Below are 16,368 nucleotides of genomic sequence, written 5' to 3'. Positions count from 1 at the left end.
TGGCCAGGAACTTTCAGCACCATGTCTGGATTTTTTAGAGGATTCTCCCTTTCCTCACAGGTGACAGAGCACTGAGGAGGTTTCAGATCACTTGTAGAGGGGGCAGGCTGACAGCAGGTGCAAGGTTGGAGGCTTTGCTCAAGGATCCCTTGTTCTTTTTGATGTCGAGTTGATGCTGGCCCGTGAGGTTGCAGATGATTCTGGTTGCACCTGGGTGCAGCATCCCAGGACTGGAGACCTTCAGTGATGGAAACCCACCGTGTGCAGCCTTCTTGTGCCTGTTGTAGAGCAGGGTAGTAGCAGACCAGAAGTTTCTAGGATCTCTACTTTGGATTGTCTCCACACCATTCAACACATCTATTGTAGGGACAGACCTTCATTCACATTTAAACCAGCAGCAGTAACCTTCTGGGATCCTCAACAGTTACATGGACTATAATGTCCTTCTAAATCATTCTATGATTCTATGAACCATCTACCTTATCTGGGAAGGAAGAGCTCTCCCTTTGAATGTGATATAACCTGATCTTTCCCAACAGGTATTGATTACATTTTTGTCTTCCATCAAACATTCACAGGTCAGATGATGCCTGTGGTCTTTTAATTAAGTAACAACAGGCTCTGTTGTAATGACTGGTGACCTGAGAATTTTAAAATACATACTGGCAAAGGGTATGTTGCAATATTTTGCCACCAAGAGTTTTATGATATATATTTCCAGAGAGTAACTAGGTCTCCCACAGTCTTTATCAATACAATCATACCTGTTCTTTACACACCTAAAGCTGTGCTAACACATACTCACAACTCCCCTCTTAGGAGATGATGATGATGCAGAACATGAGGGACTGTCTCAAAGTCAAAGAAGGTGTATATCATGTTTTTTTTGTTTGTTTGTTTTTGTTTTTTTTTTGTTTGCTTTGTTTTGTTTTGTTTTGTTTTTTCCCAAAACATACAATTATCTTTGCAAGATAACATATCTAGAAGTCACGCCACACAAGGTAATTAGAAGCTTACCACACATATTTCAGCCTGTTTCTAATTAGAGACAGTCTGTAGTACTTCAGTCACTAACCATGAAGCTTTTTTTTTTTTTCCCTTTGTCTTTAGCTTTCCTGCTACATTGTGTTTTTGAATTTGGAAAGCCTCTTCCTTTTCCCCTAGTGTTCTGCTTCTCTAAATCCTGCAAATGAAAAGCTACAGATTTATCCTGCATGCAAACAGCTCTGTACAAAAGGATAATGAGATTAAAATACATAAATTGACCGTTTCATATCTGAAACCTTGAAAGAACTACAGGATAGGATTTGGGGAGTGGGAGAGGGAAGGCTCTGAAGGGTGATATTTCCTAAGGATTCATTTTAGCAGTTGCAATTAGCTTCCTCAATACCCTTTTGGATAAAAGTTATCAGATAAGAGATCAAGAGAGAGAACGTGATTTAGCTTTAGCACATCTCAATTTACAGTCTGTTTTCCCTGATCTGAGTTCATTTTGTGCAACTCCCGTGTCATGTTCTTCTCTTGTAGAGACGTAAGAAAGAGTTTAAGTCAAAATAGATAAGTGTAGAGTCTCTGGAAGCCAAAATGAAATGTCTCTTAATGGCATCTTTATGGCACTCCCAGGATATCTCCATATCCTACAGGGCTATTACAATGGGAATTTCATCAGCTTTACTCAAAAAAAGAGCTTTGGTGACATTCTGAAAAAAAATGTCTAATGCAGCAATTTAAAATAGCTTAAATATTTGGTTCAGATTTCCTGGATTTCAGCTCTGTCTGAGAAAAACTGGTGGCAGGATGCAAAAGAGAAAGGAAGAAATTAGAAATAACCTTCTTTCTTCTCTTTTGGCTCATTTTTGGGGAAAAAAAAAAATCCCAGCTACTCTCTTACATTCAAAATCATCCCAGGGATGGAAATAGAGGATGCTCCTATTCAAGAGCACTGGCTAGCAGGCTTCACTGCAGAGAGGTCTGACTTTCATGAGTGCAAATGGGAGGCCTCTCCCTGGTCATGCTTCCAGGCCAGGATTATTAATGGTTGTAGTTTCATCCCCTTAATTGCTTCCCCTTCTAGTAATGTCTTTTTTAGTCTTTCTTCAGCTAATAAGTGCTCTGTGCGTATTAAGTGATGAAAATGCACAATCAAGGCACACACGCCTTGCCACTGCTGTTTGTACTTGAGGATTTAAAACTGGTAACAGGGGAGGTTAATGTTATTCTTGGGAGATAAGGCTCGTTGCCATGGTGAAGTCATCTTCTGTCATTCACTGTTGGGAAGATGGCGCCTGTGTTGTGAACACTTGACAGTATTTTTGCTTTCAAGATTAGCAATAGTAATTATTTCATTGCAGATTCCCATACAGATGCTGTGTATCAAAATAGGCTTGTCTCTGCCTTCTCGGTGGGCTCCACATACCGGTAGTGATAGCAGTTTTTGACACCTGAAGAAACAATGGATAACAGCAAGAGCTTGCCTCTGAAGATAACAGTCTCACAACAAATAAAGTAGTAGAGAATTTAATTTTTCTTTGTCTAAAGTACATTGCTGTTTGCATCATCTCGTGGAGATCCTTCAGCTTTCTGAAATATATAACATTTCACTAGGCCTGATCTGCTGCTCAAAACTTCATGATCTGCACTTCCTGCTGAAATTTATTCAGGCAATAATCCACAAGAAATTGGTTGTTTTCAGCAGTTTATGACTTGTTATTTAACATTTAACAGAATGGCAGTTTATTTTGGTAACAACCAATACTGAGAGGTTTATTGCCATTGTAAACCATAATCAACTGTTTGTATCATTACTAGTTTTTCAAGATATAAAAATGGCCAGCTGCATTAGAAAATTGTTTAGCAGCCGTAAAACATTTGCATTGAAGACTATGTGTGAGGCTATTTCACCTTAAAGGTCAAAAGTAGTTAGTGAAACCACTCACTTCAGTGTAAATTATTCAGCAGATTGGTAAAGCCCAATCCCTGAAAGATAATACTGAAGCAATTTCAGTAATTTTTTTAATTATGGTCATGAAAAAGGAATCTGTCAGAGATGGACAATGCAGAAGATTGCATTTTCTTCATTACAGCATCAGGCCAGAGACTAAGGCTTGGTGCCTTTATAGACGCTGCAACTGTTTTGCTGAATAATTTATTGTACTGTACTCAGAAATAGCTTAATCATCAAGGTTTTCTGTTTCTCTCTTGGCAGCGGGCAACTGGCCACAGAATTCATAATTGACATGTTTAGAAAAATTTAAAATACTTGCATGTTGATTGGAATAGGTTTCAAATGACAGCACGTTTTCTAACAGTGCATCAGTTCTTCATCTTAGACCATTACTGTGGGCCAAATCCCCAGCAGAAATAAGAGAATAATTCATGGTGAATAATTCAAGTGTTCAAATTAGTTCCTATTTCTGCTCTCAAAATATATCTACAAGCAGACTGCAATTTCCTTTCTTCTATTTATTTCACTACTGTTTCTTTTTACTCTGTAGTTGTACAAGTAGTTATAGCAGAATATTTGAGCTGAGTTTAATCACAATAGTTCTTCTGTTGCCAGTATCTCTGTGGATATATATTCGCATGATTCTTGCAAATGCTGTTTTGAATAATAATAAAAAAAATGTTTCTTTTAACACTTGTGCCTGGCTATAAAGTTCATTTATACAGACTGTTTGTGCTAGTAAAACTTTCACACGGAACAACTGTACACAGAGGAAAAACGGATAAAAAATATTAAGCCTTTGAGCACTTAAAAGGAAGTTTTGTGTTGTTGTTGTCGTTGTTGTTAATTTATGTTTAATAGTATCCATTCGCCTCTTCTCTTCAGAGCTGATTGGAATTTCTGGCAGGAAGCTTTAACTCATTTTTCCTCCAGTCTTCAAACATTATGAAGCAAATTAATCCCTACTATAACTCTGGTGAATTTGAGGATATTATATAACAGAGATGACTTTGGCATTATATTTCCTATTTAAAGTGCTTACCTGCTCATGCACACTTTTTATACAGTCAAGAATGATGGTTGCTGGGTTTCTTTATTCACATTCAAATGACATAAAATATGAGAGATACCCTGGCTTTAAATCTCACCTAATTTTTGTGAGTTTCACCTTCTGTAACTTGAAATGGGTTCTTTGGATTTCCAGGTATATGCAGCTGTTGCCACAGTACTTAACTAGAAACAGATTTTCTGCATCTTGACAAAGGTGCCCAGCACTGTGATGAAGAAAAGAAAAATGAAGAGACATCCCCCTCAGAAGCATGGTCCACCATGTCAATCCCTTTTGAAGGGAGGGGAGAATTTCTCTTAAAAAAAAAAAAAAATCAAAAGAACAACAAACACTTATTTTTCCCTCCCTCTCAAGCCCAGAAATAATATGTGAGATGAAAGGAAGTGAAACAAAGTCCTCAGGAAAAAGAAATCCAAACACAAACCCTGTGCCTAGTCATGTTCAGTTTGCCTTTCATGCTCTTAAAAATTCTCTTCAGCCCTGGGCATTGGTGGCAGAAGCACGGCAATGAGGATCAGGCAATCTTTCCTGTCAGTCAGAGGCATTAGCTTTTTGCTGGTTGCAGAAAAAATAAAAAATAAAAATAAAAGCCAAGTATTTCATAAAGCAACAAAAGTAAGGCATCTTGCTTTCTAGTGGGCTCTATCAGTATAGCTGTAGGCTACCAGGCATTGGAGATGAAGAGCATTTAGAGCTGTTTGATGCTTTTTCACAAATGCAAGCAGGGATACAAAAGGAAGACTCAGAGGTTGACAGAACAGCTGCATTCTTCCATTTACTTGTATTTACTGAAGTGAAACTAGATATTTGCAATCAGAATCACTATCATCCTTTGCTAGTTTGATGCAGTAGAGGAACATGTGAATCGAAGGGTAGCTTTTCCAGGCATGGATGAGTTATTTAGTTGAAAAGGTACTTTTTGTCCTTTGTGAAGTCATTTCACCTCCATATTTTTACGAAACATTGAGTCATTCAAAAAAAAAATAAAAAAATTGAAAGTATTTATCTTTACACTTTTTGCTGAATTTCAGATAACATTGTAAATTAATGATATTGCATTTTTCCCCTTTCTGTATGTGAATCACAGAATATTCCAAGTTGGAAGGGACCCACAAGGATCCGTAAGTCCAATTCCCGGTTCTACATTGTACAACCCAAACATCAGACCAACATATCTGAGAGCATTCTCCAAATGCTTCTTGAACTCCATCAGACTTGGTGCCATGACCACTGCCTTGGAGAGCTTGTTCCAGTGCACTTGAAGTGTTCACTTACTGTTTCTTTTCTTCTTTGGTCTGGAATCATGTGGGCCAGCAGTTGCATCATTACTTTTGAGTCATTGTGTTTCAGCTTATAAATTGGGCTTTAAAAGACTAGGCTCGCATGGTTATTAGGGGCTACTGCTAACACCAGCTTGTATCAGAAGATTCATTTTCAGGGCTGTAAAGTCATTTGCTTATGAGTTCGGCATCCTCACCTTGGGGGCATCCTGAAACCTGAAGTCCATCAGGGAGCAAGAACACCTCAATAAACTTTGCTTCTTCTGTTTCCTTGTTATTCATGGACAGGCTTTTGAAATAAGACTTCAGTGATATAGAACAAAATCCCTGCCTCTACTCCCAGTCCAACAAAAAATGTGTGTTTGCAGCTAAGCTTCAAGTCAACCTGAATAAACAGGTTACACTTCCAAAGCACCGTCTGCTTGGCAGCTAGTACTGAAGTAGCATAAGCTAATTTAAATTCTGTAGGGTCATTTAAACTCTCAAGTGTTAAGCTAAAGTGTCAGCCAGGTCCCAGTGGAGCAAGTCTCTGCAGCTCTTAGAGCACTTATTAGGAGGGCAGTTTCATCCCTCATCCAAATTAATTTTGCATCTTTCCTTCCTTCCTTTACTGGAAGGAGTAATTAGGAACAGTTATTACTGTGATGTTTAAAGTGTTAATAGAACTGAAGCCCACTGAAACAAGCAGGGAATTTGTGTCTTTTCTATGAACTCCTGAAAATGCAGTCATTGTTAGACTGCAGGAGGGTCACTTTAAAGCTTTCCTCAGCTTCAGCTCCAGCAACCTGGCTTTTATTACAAACCAAGAAGACAAGAGTACAGCAGCTGCTGCCTGAACCTCTGGCTTGGCCTTTCTTTGTCCAGATTTCGGAGGAAGCTGTTCAAAAGAGTAAAAGGAGCCCAGACAAACTCCTCTGTTTTGAAGTCTGACACCTCCTTCTTGTGCTCATTTTTGCTATCACATTGACCTCTGCAGAGGCTATTCATTAGCTTTGGCTAAATAACTTTTGTAAGGTGCTGTCTCTGGGTTTTGCCACTTCCAAATTTCAGCTGAGCATAAAGAGGCAAGCATCCATTGCTTTGATGGGGGGAACGAAAGCCGAGGAGAGATTGTACAGCCAAATAGTGGTAAATCACTGACTTGAAGAAGCAAGCTTGAGAAGTGGGCCCACATGAACCTTGTGAGGCTCAACAAGGCCAAGTGCTGCGCCTGGGTTGGGGCAATCTCAGACACAAGCACAGACTGGGAGAAGAGCTCACTGAGAGCAGCCCTGAAGAGAAGGACTTGGGGTTGTGGTGGCCAAAAAGCTGGACAGCAGCCAGCAGTGTGTGCCTGCAGCCCAGCAGGCCAACTGCGTCCTGGGCTGCACCCCCAGAGGGGTGGGCAGCAGGGCAGGGAGGGGATTGTGCCCCTCTGCTCTGCCCTCCTGAGGCCCCACCTGGAGTGCTGTGTCCAGGGAGGGTGTGGGGCTGGGAGAGCGGGGCCAGAGGAGGGCCATGAGGGTGAGCAGGGGCTGGAGCAGCTCTCCTGTGAAGGCTGAGGGGGCTGGGGGTGTGCAGCCTGGGGAAGAGACAGCTCCAGGGAGACCTCATTTTGGCCTTTCAGTACTCACTGCCAGGTCAGGCACTGGAACAGATTGCCCAGAGAAGCTGTAGATGCTGTGGTGTTCAATGGAGCAACTTGATCTAGTGGGCGACCTCCCTGCCCATGGCAGGGGGGTGGAATTAATCACAGAACCACAGAATTGAATGGGGTGGAAGGGACCTCGAAAGATCATCGGGTCCAACCCCCCTGCCAAAGCAGGTTCCTTAGAGCAGGCTGCCCAGGGAAGCATCCAGATGGGCCTTGAATAGCTCCAGAGAAGGAGACTCCACAACCTCCCTGGGCAGCCTGTCCCAGTGCTCAGTCACCCTCACCGTGAAAAAGTTTTTTTGCATGTTGGTGCGGAACTTCCTGGGCTCCATCTTGTGGCCATTGCCCCTTGTCCTGTCCCTGCAAACCACTGAAAAAAGGTTGGCCAAATTCCTCCATCTCCCACACCTCAGGTATTTATACGCATTGATGAGATCGCCTCTCAGTCTTCTCTTCTCCAGGCTGAACAGACCCAGGTCTCTCAGCCTTTCCTCACAAGGAAGATACTCCAGGCCCCATATCATCTTTGTGGCCCTCCACTGGACTCTGGGCACACTGCTGGCTCATGGTCAACCTGTCGTCCACCAGGACCCCCAGGTCCTTCTCCTCAGAGCTCCTCTCCAGCAGGTCATCCCCCAAAATTAGGTGATCTTTAAGGTCCCTTCCAACCTAAGCTGTTCTATGATTCTGTGATAAATGGATCTAAGACATGCCACAGTCAAAGGCTACTCCTCTCCAGCACCTGTGCATGTGTGCCTCTATTCATTAATGTCAGTGCAAGCCAGAGACCATGCAGTCATAAGATTTGTTGAAATTACAGCCCCATCACAAGCTCTAATGCAAGGGGGAACCATGAGTAAACCAAGGGTGCTTTCAGGAGCTGCAATGATATTTTAACTTGGTATAAGCAGGTCATGCTGCTGCACCCTCTGTCCACAGAAAATCTGATAGAGATTCCTAGACACTCAGGAAGAGGTATGCCATTTTCATTTCGACTTCAGCTTCTGATAGAGACATAAGAATCTTCTAAGATTCTTATCTTAGAAGAATCACATCTTCTAAGCCTTATCACTAGGCAGAGAAAGTGGAGTGGGAAAGAGAGCCCTTTCCCATTTAATTCTCAGCAGTTGGTACTCTAATCAACTTGCTAACCAGCTTTACATATGCAACTTCAGTGCTTAGCAGTAGATAGATTCACACGTGTAAGGAAAGGGAAAAAAATACCAAAAATAGATCACATTTATAAATTCCAGGCAGATTCCTGTACCAAAATGGAAGCATGGATAAAGTGTCCAGAAACTTAGGAGAAAAAAAAATCCCTCTAAGTGCTGCTAAAAAAAAAAGTCTTATAAAGTCTACAGAAGACTTCATTATAGTGTAATCCTTCCATCCCCCAAAACATTTTTAAGCAATCTTCTCTGTTCCTGATTGCCTTTATATTGTCATTGACATTGTGTTGCATTAAGTCAGTCTCTAATATTAGATGCAATTATGATACGTGACATTGAAATTGTGCTTAAAGTAAGATTCTACTTGAAGTCACCTTAAGATCTATGCCTCTGTAAGGCTGTTTATTGCTTTTGTGATTGTGCTATCAAGTATTCTTTCTATACAAATACCAAGGTGCTAACAGCCAGATCCAAAACAGGTAAAAAGAGCCAAACTTTTGAGTAACTTGAATTCCAATGTCTGTGGTCAAATTTGTACTCTAAAAACCCTTCCACAGCTGCTTCCTCACCTCAGCTTTGAAATGCACTGCAGCTATTTATTTGCTTGTTTTAACCTCTGTTTTCCCAAAACTGTTTTGCCTTTGCACGTTAAAAGAAACAAGCACATTAGTGCTAAATACCCCGATGCCCAACAGATGCAAATAAAACTAGAAAATTAGATGAGCTATGAGTTTTGTTGGAGCTAAAGTGATTCTGGACCCACAACTGGACATACTGGCATCTCTACAGTTAAGTCCTGTGGAAATTAAGAATAGAAAACATTTAGTGGATTTATCTCTGGATTCTCTGTTAACAGTTTTTTCCCCAGACTTACAAATCTGGACCTGCTCCTTCCATCACCCTCACTGAATAATGCTTCTGCAGTCAGACTGCGCCATGGGTAACACTGACTTGCGCTTTCCGTCTTGAGCAAATGCCTGTAGCACCGTCTGCCTCATCAGTGGCAACTCACACAACTGTAACTCACTGGCAATTAATCCCACAAGGACCAGGACCTGCCCAATTCAGGGTTAAAACCATGACAGCAATACAGCTAACAGCAAAAAACAAATTTAGAAGGAGAAAAAAAGATCAACAAAAATAGGATGTGACAAGTGCTTATTTATGTAGGCATTTTTTCAGGAGTTGAGCTGCACTTTAATACATAAATGCATTGTAACTTTAGTGAAACCTTCCTCTTGAATAGCTAATAAGTTATATTTAAGTGCTTTCACCAACGAACTGACTTACTTTAGTTACCGTGAAATCATTTTTATTATCCTTCTGTCCAAAAAAGTTGGAGGTAGCTAAAATCACTTTGGTGCACCTCCTGCAAGCTTATGAATTTTTGAAGACAGAGGGTAAAGTGGCTGCACCAAGAAAAAGACTGATAGCAAGTGCATTTGCACCATTACTACGATCGCTTGAAGGGACCACAGGAGTACCGGAAACATCCGCAGGATTGTATGCTTAATGAAGGGGGTGGTGGAAAAAAACCTAAGCTGACTCACCAAAGGTTGAAATCCTTCGTTGTGCAGCATCAGCATATGGAGATGCCAACTACACACGTAAGCACGTTGCAGATGTTGCTCTGTAGCACAGCACCTGGCTCTCTCTCAGGTATTTCAGGCCCCATGGTATCTTTGTTCTGTTCAGAGCGATGTTGGCTGGTGGTTAAATCACGTACTCAGATCAGCAGAAACATAAATTCTCAAATGGGAATCCTGCTGCTTCTTCCCTGGTTGCGGCTAAAGAAAGCCTAACTGGGAATCTTGTATCCCTCTACTTAATTCAGGCAACCTGTGCTGCTGTCAGTAACCTCAGCACTCAGATCTTTAAGCCTCTCTTAGCTGATCAATTTGTCCCCTACAGCAATGCATACCGCAGTAATTCCCACTGACACCAGCCAGAGAAGCACTGAACAATTACGGGCTGGCCGGTTGCTGAACCCACTAACAAGGTACTCATGATTTGAGGAGAGATTTCTGTCTGTTTAGGCTACTGGCAGTTTTACAAGGCTGAATGTGTTGCTCTCAGCCCAGTGGAGACTGGAAGGTTTTCCCCCTCCTGGTATTAAGAACAAAGGACTGACCTGACCAGCCACACCAACACTGGAGTCTGCCTTCACCAGCACCACCAAGGACCTGAATCACAGTACCAAGCTTCAGCTCCTCTGCAGCTCTCCAAACATTCAAGGCTTTTAACTACTGTTCTAAGCTCACACTAGGTCACAAATGCTGTATTTTGGACTTCACAAAAAGCAAGTGGACAAAACCTATCCACAGACATTGTTGCAGGGTATTTCCCAGATAAGATAGTTGTGCAATTATACCTCTGCCATAGAATAAGGCAACAGAGGTTGAGAGGGACCTAAGAAGATCTCTAGTCTGTCTGTTGCTCAAAACAGGGTCCAAAACAGGGGTGCAGCATCTGGATGTGCTTGGCTGAGTAGGTGGGAACAGCTGCTTCTGGCAACCAAGTGACCACGCTACTGTCCATGCAGCCAGGAGGCTGCTGTCCTCCTTTGCTTCTGGCTCATGACCTTGTTGTCCTCCAGGTATTGTCCTTTCAGCAGAGCTTCTCCCCAGCCTGGCCATGCACTGCCCATAGCGCTGTGAGGGGCTCATCCTCCCCAGGTGCCGGGCTCTGCATCTGCGTCCTTGCTAAACTGCATGAGGGGTTCCTGGTAGCCCCTTCCTGCAGCCTATCCATGGCCCTTGAAGGTCAGCCCCGTCCTTGAGTACTGACTGGTTCCTGCAGTTTGGTGTCATCTGCAAACTCGATGCTTACCAGCTTTTTACCCATGGAATTGCTCAGTGGATTTTTGTTGAGGTTTCTTGCATCATGTATTATTCACCACAGTGTTTAGGAACTCCACCATTCTTTGCCAAACAAACTTCTCACTCACCTACCAGCATGTAATGAACACTCAAGGTGCCCACATCAATTCCAAAGGGCAGGAGAAACCACTACATCCAGAACCAGGCTTTATGTGACGTTTAAATCATACATCCATTTCAGAGAGGAATCATTCTGGAGAGGAACTTCTCAACTATTTAAAACTGGAGTTTATTACATGTAATATCTGCTATATTTAAAAAACTAATTAACCTCTCCTTGTATAAGTTAGTATACAAATAAGGAAACCGTAATGGCACAGTAGGTGGTTTTTAATGTCATATCAAGCTGTACAGCAATTATTCTGTGTACTATGACTACCTCCTGAAGAATCTTAAGAATATTAATGTGATGGGGTTACTATTGTCAAAGTGATATTCCTTATTCTAAATAAAGTTTGGTTACTTCTTAGTATTAAATGAAGTATGCTTATTGCTATCTTGGCTAATAGTTGCTCATTAGAGAGGAGTTTTTCACCTCATGGTCCCTGGATCACCAACAGTCAGTAAAACTGATCTAAAATTCCCTCCATAGTAGTATTCAGTGCTCTGAGCAAGTGAACAAACCTATAAAATGAGAAGTACAAATAATATATTTACATGAAGTTTTAATTATTTGCAAATTGAAATTTTTATTTGGGCAACAAAGCTCTAGAGTTTTTTGCCTTTTTGTTTTGTTTTGTTTTGTTTTTTGGGGGGGGTCTGGAAACTTTGTTATTCTCTTTATTTAAAAGGGGTTGGGAACATGCATCTGAAAAGGAGAAAAAAAAAAAAAAGGCTTACAGAAGTAAAATATTGGAGGGGGAGGGAGGCAGAAACAGTGCCACAATTTCACTTAATCGCTTTAAGTATGTGCTAATATCAGAACAAAATCAGGTAGAAAGAAACTGAATGAAAGAATATAAATTGGATATGTTTTGGGTAGCATCAGTATTTTTTTTTAGATTCGCTTCCTCTTTATGTAACGATAATTAAATTTTCCTCTTTATGTAACAATTAAATTTTTAAAATAAATTGATTTGCAACTTACTATGGCATTATTTTTTGTGAGACATGTGCGAGGAATTGCATGTACCCAGGAAGATGAAAGTTCTCACTCTCAAATAACATTAACCTGATTTGGAAAATGAGTATCAGTGACAGGAAACACGGGAACGGGGTTAAGCTGAGGCAGGGGAAATTTAGGCTGGACGTCAGGAGGGGGTTCTTCACAGAGAGGGTGGTTGCACACTGGAACAGGCTCCCCGGGGAAGTGGTCACTGCACCGAGCCTGTCTGAATTTAAGAAGAGATTGGACTGTGCACTTAGTCACATGGTCTGAACTTTTGGGTAGACCTGTGCGGTGTCAAGAGTTGGACTTGATGATCCTTAAGGGTCCCTTCCAACTCAGGATATTCTATGATTCTATGATTCTATAGTAAATAAATAAATATATATATATATATATATATATATATATATATTTTAAAGTGAACTGCACTATTAGTGCACAATTCCTTAGAGGATCTTGAGAAGCAGTATGTGCATATACACACATGTTTATATACATTCAGTTGCTTGACAGCAGTTGTTGAAATGACAAAGTTCAAAGTCCCAAGATTGTGCTGGCATCACTGATTCACGAATAAGTATGTCTTGGCAACCTCCATGCCAAAAGCTGTGTTGATGACCCAAGGAAAACGTTAATTTTATCACCATTCAACTAAAGAGTTCTGGAAGCTACAGATGGAAATTTACTGCCAGTCTACTCTACCACTTTTCAAGGATGGAAAGACAGACAATCTCATGTGAGTGTGAATTAAAGGAAAGATCCTAAAGCCCAATATGTAGAAAGTGATGCTCCTGAAGAAATTAACAATACTTTTGGTCATGAACATCTTTGGTAAGAAGTGAGGACTGGAGTTCACTACTCTGTTCCTTGGATCTTGCAGGCTTTATGCTTTTTTTTGTTCTGCAGGGAGACACAACTTCATCAGTAAGTGGGACAAGCACCGTTACCTCCTCTGTCCAGCCTAATCACCAGCCTCATCTGAGTACCAGGACAGACGCGAGGATTTTCACACCAAGGCTGAAGGCACATTATCCTCTGTAATGCCCTAACCACAGCTATGACCAGGATTTTCAGGGAATTTAGACAACGGACACATCTGTGGATTAAAGTGTGAGAAGAGCATTAAGATGAGCAAAGACCTGGCTAGATGGAAGCAGTCTTACATTTGTGCAGAAGCAAAAATTTAAGCATACAAGAACACAAGTTTTTACTTCTAAAATTCCAAAGAGATCATGCAAAGGTTTTGTGAATTGTTCCCTTGTGCTTGTATGCCTCGATTCTACCCAAGCCCCGTTTTAGGCCAGTAAAGGTTTGCAATTTGCACTCTTGCAGTCAAATGACCAGATTTCACCAAGTCTTTCTGTAAACTTACATCTGCTGTGGCAAGGGCAAAGGAAAGAATGATATTTCAGATTAAACTCACATGGATTAAGAGCAAAAACCAGGCAGATGAGCAATCTGTTCATTAAGTAAAATGGGAATCACCTGCAACAATGACAAATGAACTCACTCAGCCCTGTCTGGCTTCTGAAGTGATTATCACGTGAGAAGAAAACTTGCTGGGAATTCCCAAGCTAAGAATTGATAGATACATACCTTCTGAGCATTAAAACACACGCTAAAATTATTTTACTTGTTGCTGGAGTTACAGATGGAGACACATTGCATCAGAATAAGTCAAATTCTATGCAGTTTTGTTACACAGATAACTTCTGGTTCTGACAAATAAAGTAGTCTCAAGAGGCTGAATATTTTTAAGGTTAAATTCATGTAAGGCTATGCTACTAAAGACGTAGTGTTCTGCCTAGTCCAGCTGAGGATGAAAATACCAAGCGCAGGTGCTGTTCTGCATGGCAGTCTGTGTTAGCATCCTCCGAGGACATTCCTTAGCCTGCACAATTTACAGTCAGTGACAAGAAATTGAACAGTATTTACATGATTTGCTTGACTACATCTTTCCTTTCACTGTCCTATCTTCATCCTCCCAAACACCATTTGGTAGGTAAAACATAAGCTTTGGCAGTGACCCGACAAGGAAAAAATTAGTTGCCATTAGTATCCATTAGTTCATGGATATTTATGCTATTGCATGTGTGATGTTACAGTACTGGACATACAACTGTTATGCTTTTACCACTACTGTTCATTAGCTTCACTCATTTTATGGCATCTTCCAGAGACACTACTGGCCAAAGTTAATATGTCAAATTTGTTAATTTGTCATTAGTCTGCCCTGAAAAGAGGGAGAAAGCAGAACTAGAACTTGGATCTTTTCTTTTTAAATCAAGGAAGACAATCTCTCTCATAACCGAATACCAGAAAAAAAAAAAAAAAAAAAAAAAAAAAAAGCTGCTGCTTCCAAAATAATCAGATATGAATAATGAGATCAGGAAGAAAAGAATCAACACCACCATCTGACAAAAATAAACACTGTACTTCCTACAAAGATATGGGATGTTAATTTTTAAGAACAGAACTAGATTATCCATCTTCAGTGCGTTTGTTTAAATTGATACTTTAGCTATTTATACCTCATTTTACTCAGCAACAAGAAAAGGCAATCATATGAAAACAGCAGCTAGTCAGTTCAAAATCATTAGAAGGAACATTTTTGCTACCTACCATACTCAGCAACTTTGGTTTGGGGCAATGACTCAGATCACCTAAACTCATTCAGAAAATTACGGATAATCCCACCTCCTTCTTTCCCAAAACCTGCAAGAACCCTCTCCCTCTCACCCACCCCCCCAATATACCAATGAAAGGAGCAATTAATCTTAAATAAGCAATGAGTGGCTACTCCTTCAAGAAAAAATCAGTTAGGGATACTGCATGGGAGTAAAACAGTTTCTTGTATTAGAGCATTAGTTAAATGACACAAATGTAGTACACAGCTTATGTCCATTACCAGGCTGGATTCTCCCTGCAGCCTTTTTTTGCTTTATCCATTCAAGACACAATATGCATGTCCACTCCAATCATCAAAAAGTCTCTAAATCACCTCTATTTAGCATTCGCCGTCTGAGTCAACTTAAACTTTTTCATCTCCCCTTAATAAAAGGAAAGGGAATTGTGATAAAATGGGAGGAACCTGATATACTAAAAACAAAACAAAACAACAAAAGAAAATAATCTTTCTTTCATCCTTTCAAGGAAACATCCAAATAATATGGCCATCCACCACTGGGTGGGCAGGCATTTTTATGTTCTGGTGTATTATATGTAGCTGTATGCTTTAATTATTTAACTGCTCTTATCCACTTTCCTCTGGCTAAATATCAGAGGGAATGGGAGTATCTAAATTTTATATCTGTAGCACTTCAATTAGTTGTTTGTTGTACCTAAAATAACAAGTATGAATGGATACTAGGAAGTTTTTCAGTTTTACACTGAATCCACTAGACTGCTGTCTCATCTCATTTTTGTCCTCTTAAGAGAGCTAATTCATCTGCAGCCAACTTACTGGTAGGAATTTGCAGCAGCCAATAGTGTCTCAAATAGCATCTTATCACAGCTGTCAATTAAAAATTGTTCTCTTTAGTCAGAGATTCTTTGGATTCAGTATTCCCAGAAACCAGCACTAAGTTGCTGCATAAGGAAGGATGATGATAAGGAAGGATGATGATAATGATACTTTGAGAAATGGAGCATAGTGGAGAGATGTGAAAATTACTGGAGACCTAACCCAGAAAGTCTACACAAAGCAATAAGCAAAGCAACTGCCATCAGGCATCCAGCCCTGTTTGTTCCCTGCTGTATCAATCCTGCTCCAGGCTGATATGACTGGACTGACCTACACAACAAAGAGTAAAAATCCATCCGACTCCACACCATGCAGACCTACCTCCTTCACTTCCACTGCCATGTAAACACCCATAATATGCCAGCTCCTACAGACTGAATGCCCCCTGCAAATTCAAATAAAACTATGTTCCAATAATTATTTGTCATTTTCAAGGATTTTTTTCTTAATATGCAAAAGAACTAACCAAAACATAGAGTCTTCCTTCTTATCTAAGCCCCATATATAAAGCTAATGGAAAGTACAGCCTGTACTCCCATTGAATCACGGAATCATTAGGGTTGGACAAGACCTCCAAGGTCATCTGGTCCAGCCATCACCCTACCACCAACGTCACCCACTAAACCATGTCCATAAGCACCAGGTCCTACCTTTCCTTGAACACCCCAGGGACGGTGACTCCACCACCTCCCTGGGCAACCCATTCCAATGCCTGACTGCGCTTTCTGAGCAGAAATGTCTCCTCATTTCCAACCTGAGCCTC

This window comes from Aythya fuligula, chromosome 1 (assembly GCF_009819795.1).
Source record: "Aythya fuligula isolate bAytFul2 chromosome 1, bAytFul2.pri, whole genome shotgun sequence".
Classification (NCBI taxonomy): domain Eukaryota; kingdom Metazoa; phylum Chordata; class Aves; order Anseriformes; family Anatidae; genus Aythya; species Aythya fuligula.
The sequence above is the reverse complement of the archived record's forward strand: the minus strand, read 5'-3'. Positions refer to the sequence as shown.